The sequence below is a fragment of the Phragmites australis genome, chromosome 11 (assembly GCF_958298935.1).
Source record: "Phragmites australis chromosome 11, lpPhrAust1.1, whole genome shotgun sequence".
NCBI lineage: Eukaryota > Viridiplantae > Streptophyta > Magnoliopsida > Poales > Poaceae > Phragmites > Phragmites australis.
This window is the reverse complement of record NC_084931.1, coordinates 20,530,822-20,537,331: the sequence shown is the minus strand read 5'-3', so window position 1 is coordinate 20,537,331 and position 6,510 is coordinate 20,530,822. Positions and strand designations below refer to the sequence as shown.

The 6,510-nt window shown below is 42.5% G+C and overlaps 1 long non-coding RNA gene across 1 annotated transcript; it reads left to right on the top strand.

Annotated features, from left to right (window-relative positions):
• The first annotated feature begins 284 nt into the window (after positions 1 to 284).
• Positions 285 to 1,771, top strand: LOC133883870 (uncharacterized). The gene is made up of 2 exons (XR_009903020.1): positions 285 to 368; positions 543 to 1,771. It is a non-coding gene; the product is annotated as an uncharacterized LOC133883870 (long non-coding RNA).
• Positions 1,772 to 6,510: the final 4,739 nt, after the last annotated feature.

Sequence of the window (6,510 nt, the reverse complement as noted above, 5' to 3'; positions counted from 1 at the left end):
AAATCTATCTTCTATAACACTATTATAGCATCACTTAATAATATTACAATATTTTATATTTTTTTCATCTTCAACAATAAATCATCCACGCGCTACAGTGATACGAAATCTTTCTTCTTCCCGCAAATTTACCGGCGCCGACATCCTTCGGTATTTGCTATAGCACATGATACAGCAACCGTTTGAGAGCCCTTCCGCCAGTTCCGATCGGCTAAATATCAGAAAACACGTCACTACAGTATTTTATATTTTATAGGATGGAAACCGCCTCCGTTAGAGATAGCCTAACAAGACCAAACAGAGCAGCACAGGACATCAGACAGAAAGCGTCTTTGACTCGTCGTCCTCCTCGAGTTCTTTCCTTCCATGTATTCCCTGCTGTTCGTGCTGCTCTCCCCAAAATCTCTACTAACCTCAAGCTAAATTCCCTCCAATTTCCCTCAATTACTACCAGATTTATGTATCCATTATCTTGTGATATTACACAATACAGTGGTATTAGAGTCTCAATTTCTCGCTCACGATTTGGGTTTGACCTGTAGATCCAAGGCATGGTTGGTGGTTGCTATGTGCAATTTGTCATAAATCCAAACCAAGGAAGCGACATGTGAGCTGATTCAAATACCATGGATCCCGTGGAGAAGGAGAAGTTGGAAGCCTTCATGGCCAGGGAGACGGAGCAGTGGGAGACCTTCATAGCTAGGTTTGAGGCTAATTGTCCTTTGGGTCTCCAACGCAGTCGACAACCACCACCACACCGTCCTAGACGCCATCACCCTCCACAACCTCATGCATCAGCACCACCAACCTCCCCAAGTAAACACACACCAACTGTTCGACGGGGTGCCTCAATCACCCCGCGGACGCTTCGTTTTCGACGCCATCCTAGACACATGACCAAGCCCAGCGGGGTTCTACTGCTGTGAGCCTGACTGCCGTGGAGGTGTCCCCGCTCGCCGTCAACTGCGTTGCAGATGCCATCAACCTCACCGACAGCACCACTGCCGCCGATGGGAGTGGGTCGTGGCGGCACCGACCGAGCATGTCTACTCCACTCCTGCAACCTCTTCGGCGCTGAGGGTGGGACATGAAGCAGCCTCCTCCGTCCATTCAACGACCACTGACGGACGCCACACGTTCGATGTCGGGCCTTGACGCCAACGCTTGCAGCGACCATGCCGTGGTTGTGTCCTTGCCCACCATGACCGCATTTGAGGCTGTTCCGACGCCTATGGAGTCCGTTCTGGCCTCCTCGCTGAAGCCGTTCACCGCTACTGCTGCCTCTGCCTTGGCGTGCGCCACGTGTTCGATGGTGGGCCTCAACGTCAATGCCAGCGACAACCATGCTGCCACCGCGTCCCTGCCCATGAGAGGTGTGTCCATCGTCGTTCTGACACCTGAAGAGCCCATGTAAGGCATGTTCATGCTGGTGAACAACTACAGCGGCCCCAACTTCATCCCCCAATATCCTGCTCGGCATGGACACACACCATCACGCCAAGGATGAAGATGAATCATTGACAGTGTTCTTGCCATTGGCACTAGCCGTGAGGGAAGCCTCACTTGCCGCCAAACCACGTCATGTGCCATGGCCGTTCTTCAATTGCGGTGAAGACGGTGTGCAGATGAAGTGTCCGCAGCCGTCACCCTAGCTAATGCCTAATGCTCGTAATAGGCAGTACGGCGGAGCTGAGGCCGGCATCTTGGCCGTCATTTCAGTGTTGTCCATACTGATCAGTCTAAAAGAAATAAAGCTTGGCAGTTTACAACTGAGATTCATATCTCATCATCTCACTATGAAGAATCGATGAAACTCAAATGGGTTGTTGGCAGTCTGATTGGTGCCCAAGTTGTTGATGGTGGATGATCAGTATTTGGCATCAATGGACTCATTTTTCCATGTGGTCTTGGTTGTATGGAAGTCTCACAATTCACTGTATGTGCAGCAGAAGCATGGCGCCCTTGCCATGATGATCAGTACACCATGGTCATTGGAGGAAGTATGGCTGCTGTTACAGGGTTCTTTGGAACGGTGCAGGTGTGCATGCTTCTCAACAAGCCTTGGGATCCTAGTATTCAGAAGTGTGTGTGTGTGTATATATATATATATATATATATATACACACACGTGCGTATATATATATATACACGTGCGTATATATATATATACACGTATATATATACACGTGCGTATATATATACACGTATATATATACATATACATATGTCCAAGACAATGGTACAATGTATTTCTGCAGTTTGTGTCAAAGCAATTTGGGATAGTCAAGGGTATTCTGGGATTTCAGCTTGTCTGTTTGCAAGCAATGCTCAAATGTCCATGAATAACCAACCATGTGAACAAATGTTGGTGGTTGTTTTGCTCAAGTCAGAACATCAGCTGGAGTTTCATGATCTAGAATGCTATTCAGTCAGAGTGACATTAGTTGATTTGTGTTGTTTTTGCATTTATCTCATAGCAACACAACAAGCTGCTAGTTCTGACTTATATGAGAGTGTCACACATGACTTTGAATTGGCCTTAGCTCGTCAGATGTCGATTCAGGAAGTTAAAACAGGCACACAATCCGATAAAGTGTGGTGAGGAACCGTGATCTCCTAGGTGAGGATAAATTATGACACTTAGAAACTAATAGCTCTAAAAATTTCACAAGATAAATCTATCTCAATTTCTATTTAAATATGTTTTATGTTTATCTAATGTGTCTATTATACTAATTAAGAGGATTGCAATCAACTTTAATAAGGTAAATTGTAAAAAGTAGATGCGAAAATATAAACAAGGTAGAAAGATAAACTAATAACAAGGGATTTTTATCCTATGGTATCTAGAACTTGCATATGGTGTTCATTGACTTAGAGAAGGCCTACGATAAGATACCGCGGAATGTTATGTGGTGGGTCTTGGAGAAGCACAAAGTCCCAACAAAATATATTACCCTTATAAAGGATATGTACGATAATGTTGTGACAAGTGTTCGGACAAGCGATGGTGACACCAATGATTTTCCAATTAGAATAGGACTGCACCAAAAGTCAGCTTTGAGCCCTTATCTTTTGCTTTGGTGATGGATGAGGTCATACAAGGTGATATCCCATGGTGTATGCTCTTTGCAGATGATGTGGTGCTAGTTGACGATAGTCGGACGGGGGTAAATGGAAAGTTGGAGCTGTGGAGACAGACTTTGGAGTCGAAGGGTTTTAGGCTTAGTAAAACTAAAACTGAGTACATGAGGTGCGATTTTAGTACTACTAGGCACGAGGAGGATGAGGTTTGCCTTGACGGGCAGGTGATACCTCAGAAGGATACCTTTCGATATTTGGGGTCGATGCTGCAGAAGGATGGTGAAATCGATGAAGATGTGAGCCATCGAATCAAAGCCGGATGGATGAAGTGGCGCCAAGCTTCCGGCATCCTCTGTGACAAGAGAGTACCACAGAAGCTAAAAGATCTATAGGACGGCAATTAGACCTGCGATGTTGTATGGCGCAGAATGTTGGCCAACTAAAAAGCAACATGTCCAACGGTTGAGTGTAGCGGAGATGCGCATGCTGAGATGGATGTGTGGCCACACAAGAAAGGATCGGGTTCGGAATGATGACATACGTGATAGAGTTGGTGTAGCACCAATTGAAGAGAAGCTTGTCCAACATCGTTTGAGATGGTTTGGGCATATACAACGCAGACCCTCAGAAGCGCCTGTACATAGCGGAAGAATAAAGCGTGCAGATAATGTCAAGAGAGGTCGAGGTAGACCAAACTTGACATGGGAGGAGTCTGTAAAGAGGGATCTGAAAGACTAGAATATCACCAAAGAACTAGTCATGGACAGGGGTGCGTGGAAGTTAGCTATCCACGTGCCAGAGCCATGACTAGACTTGCAAGATCTTATGGGTTTCATCTCTAGCCTACCCCAACTTGTTTGGGACTGAAAGGCTTTGTTGTTGTTGTTGTTGTTGTTGTTGTTGTTGTTGTTGGTATCTATGGCATGAATGTCATCTTTAGTTCACGTTGAAGCTCCATCAGGATATGCTTCCAGCCGGCACCCGGTCATGACTCTTGAGCTACCAAGCCACAAAGGTAAGACCTTAAGCCGGATGAGCCACCAAGGCAAGGGTCTTCGCGCCCCCGTACACTTGTCTTGTTGTCTCTCCACAACAAATCAAAGAGTCAACAAGCTTGAGCCACCAAGGTCCAAAATATCGACAAGTCACCTAGACTCTAAGTTGTCAGCATACCTCTCAGTATAAGCTATGATCACTCATTTATCCACTTTCTAGGTTGCAGCACCTAGCAACACTTCTCTCTATGCCTATAAGCACTAATCACCCTCTAATAGTATGCTTAATCGTCTTGGATGAACACTTTAAACGCTTTGGTCGCTTAGATGTTTTCTCAAGTGTGTATGAGCTTCCTCTAGACTTCAGCAGTAAGTCACATCTTCAAATGACTGAGTAGATGGATATTTATAATCTCAAACCCGTCAACTAGCCATTTTTCCAATGGCTCAGAAAAGTTGTTAATCACCGAATGATCTAGTAAGAATAATAGTACTAACACGGGATCATCCGATGAGTATAACCTCAGAAACTAGCCGTTGGAACTTCACTCAATACCTCTATGAACACCGGACACTCCAGTGTAACTTAAAATCTATCATCAAACCTTCTGGTGAGTTATCTTGAACCATCCGAATCTTTACAACCTCTCTGTGTAAAATACTCTGGTGCATTCATCTTCAGAGCACCGGACCTTCCGATGGGTTATTCTTCATTCATCAACACTTGTAGTCATCTTTACAAGAATGCTCCAATGCTATAATTCGGTGTGCACAAATCAAGCACCGGACCATCCAGTGGGTTGATCTTCAGTTTTCTGCACTTGCATTCTTCTCTACAGGAAATACTTAGGTGCTACCTGAGGACCTCACCGGAAGTGCAAATCACCGGACTATCCGGTGAGGTCCTCAGGCTTCTCCCTTTTTGTCAGAAACACTTTGGTGGTCTCGTATCCTATTCACCGGACTATTCAGTGGGGCTATTAGCCTCTGGACACAATGCTCCAGTGAATGCAAACTCCTTTGCACCGGACCATCCGGTGAGGCAAATCTTCTTATGACTTTTCCAACTCAATCAAATTTTGTCCTGACTACGGTAGCTTCTTGATGTATTGCATCTATAAGACCTACTAACATATAGTTTGACAAACATGTTAGTTCCAATGACTATGTTGACATTAATCACTAAAATCACAATCATGACCTAATAGGCCATTTTTGCTACAATCTCTATTTTTTTAGTGATTAATGACAACACAACTAAAACAAGTGGTAAATAATAAATGATACCAATCGAAAAGAGCATAAAATCTTACCACATTGTTTGAATGCATGTTCTTACCATTTAATCTCCCTTTGTTATGGCTCCCCCTTTTCTCCATTGTCATTATCTCCTTTAATCGATCCATGCAAGAACTTCTCCCCCTTTGTCAACCTAGATGCCTCATGTTGCTTCTTGTATCTTCTTCTTCTCTCCATTTGTCATCTTTGGCATTCCTAGACATCTTGCATCTTGATTCTTATTTTGGTCATCAAACTTTTCTCTCTTTATCAACAATCTCAAAAAAAGGGCTACAAACACATATTGAACTTGAGGAAAAGCATTAGAGCATATAGGAGAGAGCTTCATAAATCATGATCCAATGAAATGATTTCAATTGAAAAGATATACCAATTATAAGGATACGAGACATTGATATCAATTGAAAAAGACAAACAAGGATCATAATTCATGAAACTCACATGATATAATCTATACTATCATTTTATGTGTACATACATATAACGAGACTCACTTGTAAATACTACTTGTAGTAATGTAGCAATATATGCACATCTAGACAATAACTAGATGTAGAAAGTTTAAATCATATCATGCATGGAGGTAACTTAAATGTAGAAATGAATTAGCAATGATACCAATTGAATCTTTAAGCATTGCATACCTCTAGGGGCGTACTGATTTCTCCATGAGAGTATAAAAAATGCATCTAGCAACTCATGTTAGTTTTAAAATCATAACTCATAGGATATACTCCCCCTAAATATGTACATACAAATATTGAATACTTGCAAGGTTTATGCACTTGTAATTAATAACAATGAGAAGGGTACCCTATATATTAGTTCATAGCACATAAATATACTAATTGTGAAACTGGTGCTATGAAAGAAACTTACAACTAATAAATCATATAGGTTGCTCATAAGAAAGAGATAAACACAAGCAACCTACCATATAAAAACATACACCAGTCATTACAATAAATTGAAATATGCACATGCAATCCTAGACAAGCCAAATGAGCTACAACAATTGAAAGATTTTGTATGTAGCTCCATTATTTTTTTTATCTTTGATAGGGATTTGGGTATATGATGATCATGATCTTCAACAAAGCGCCTAATCTTATACACTTGGCTTCTTTGCTTG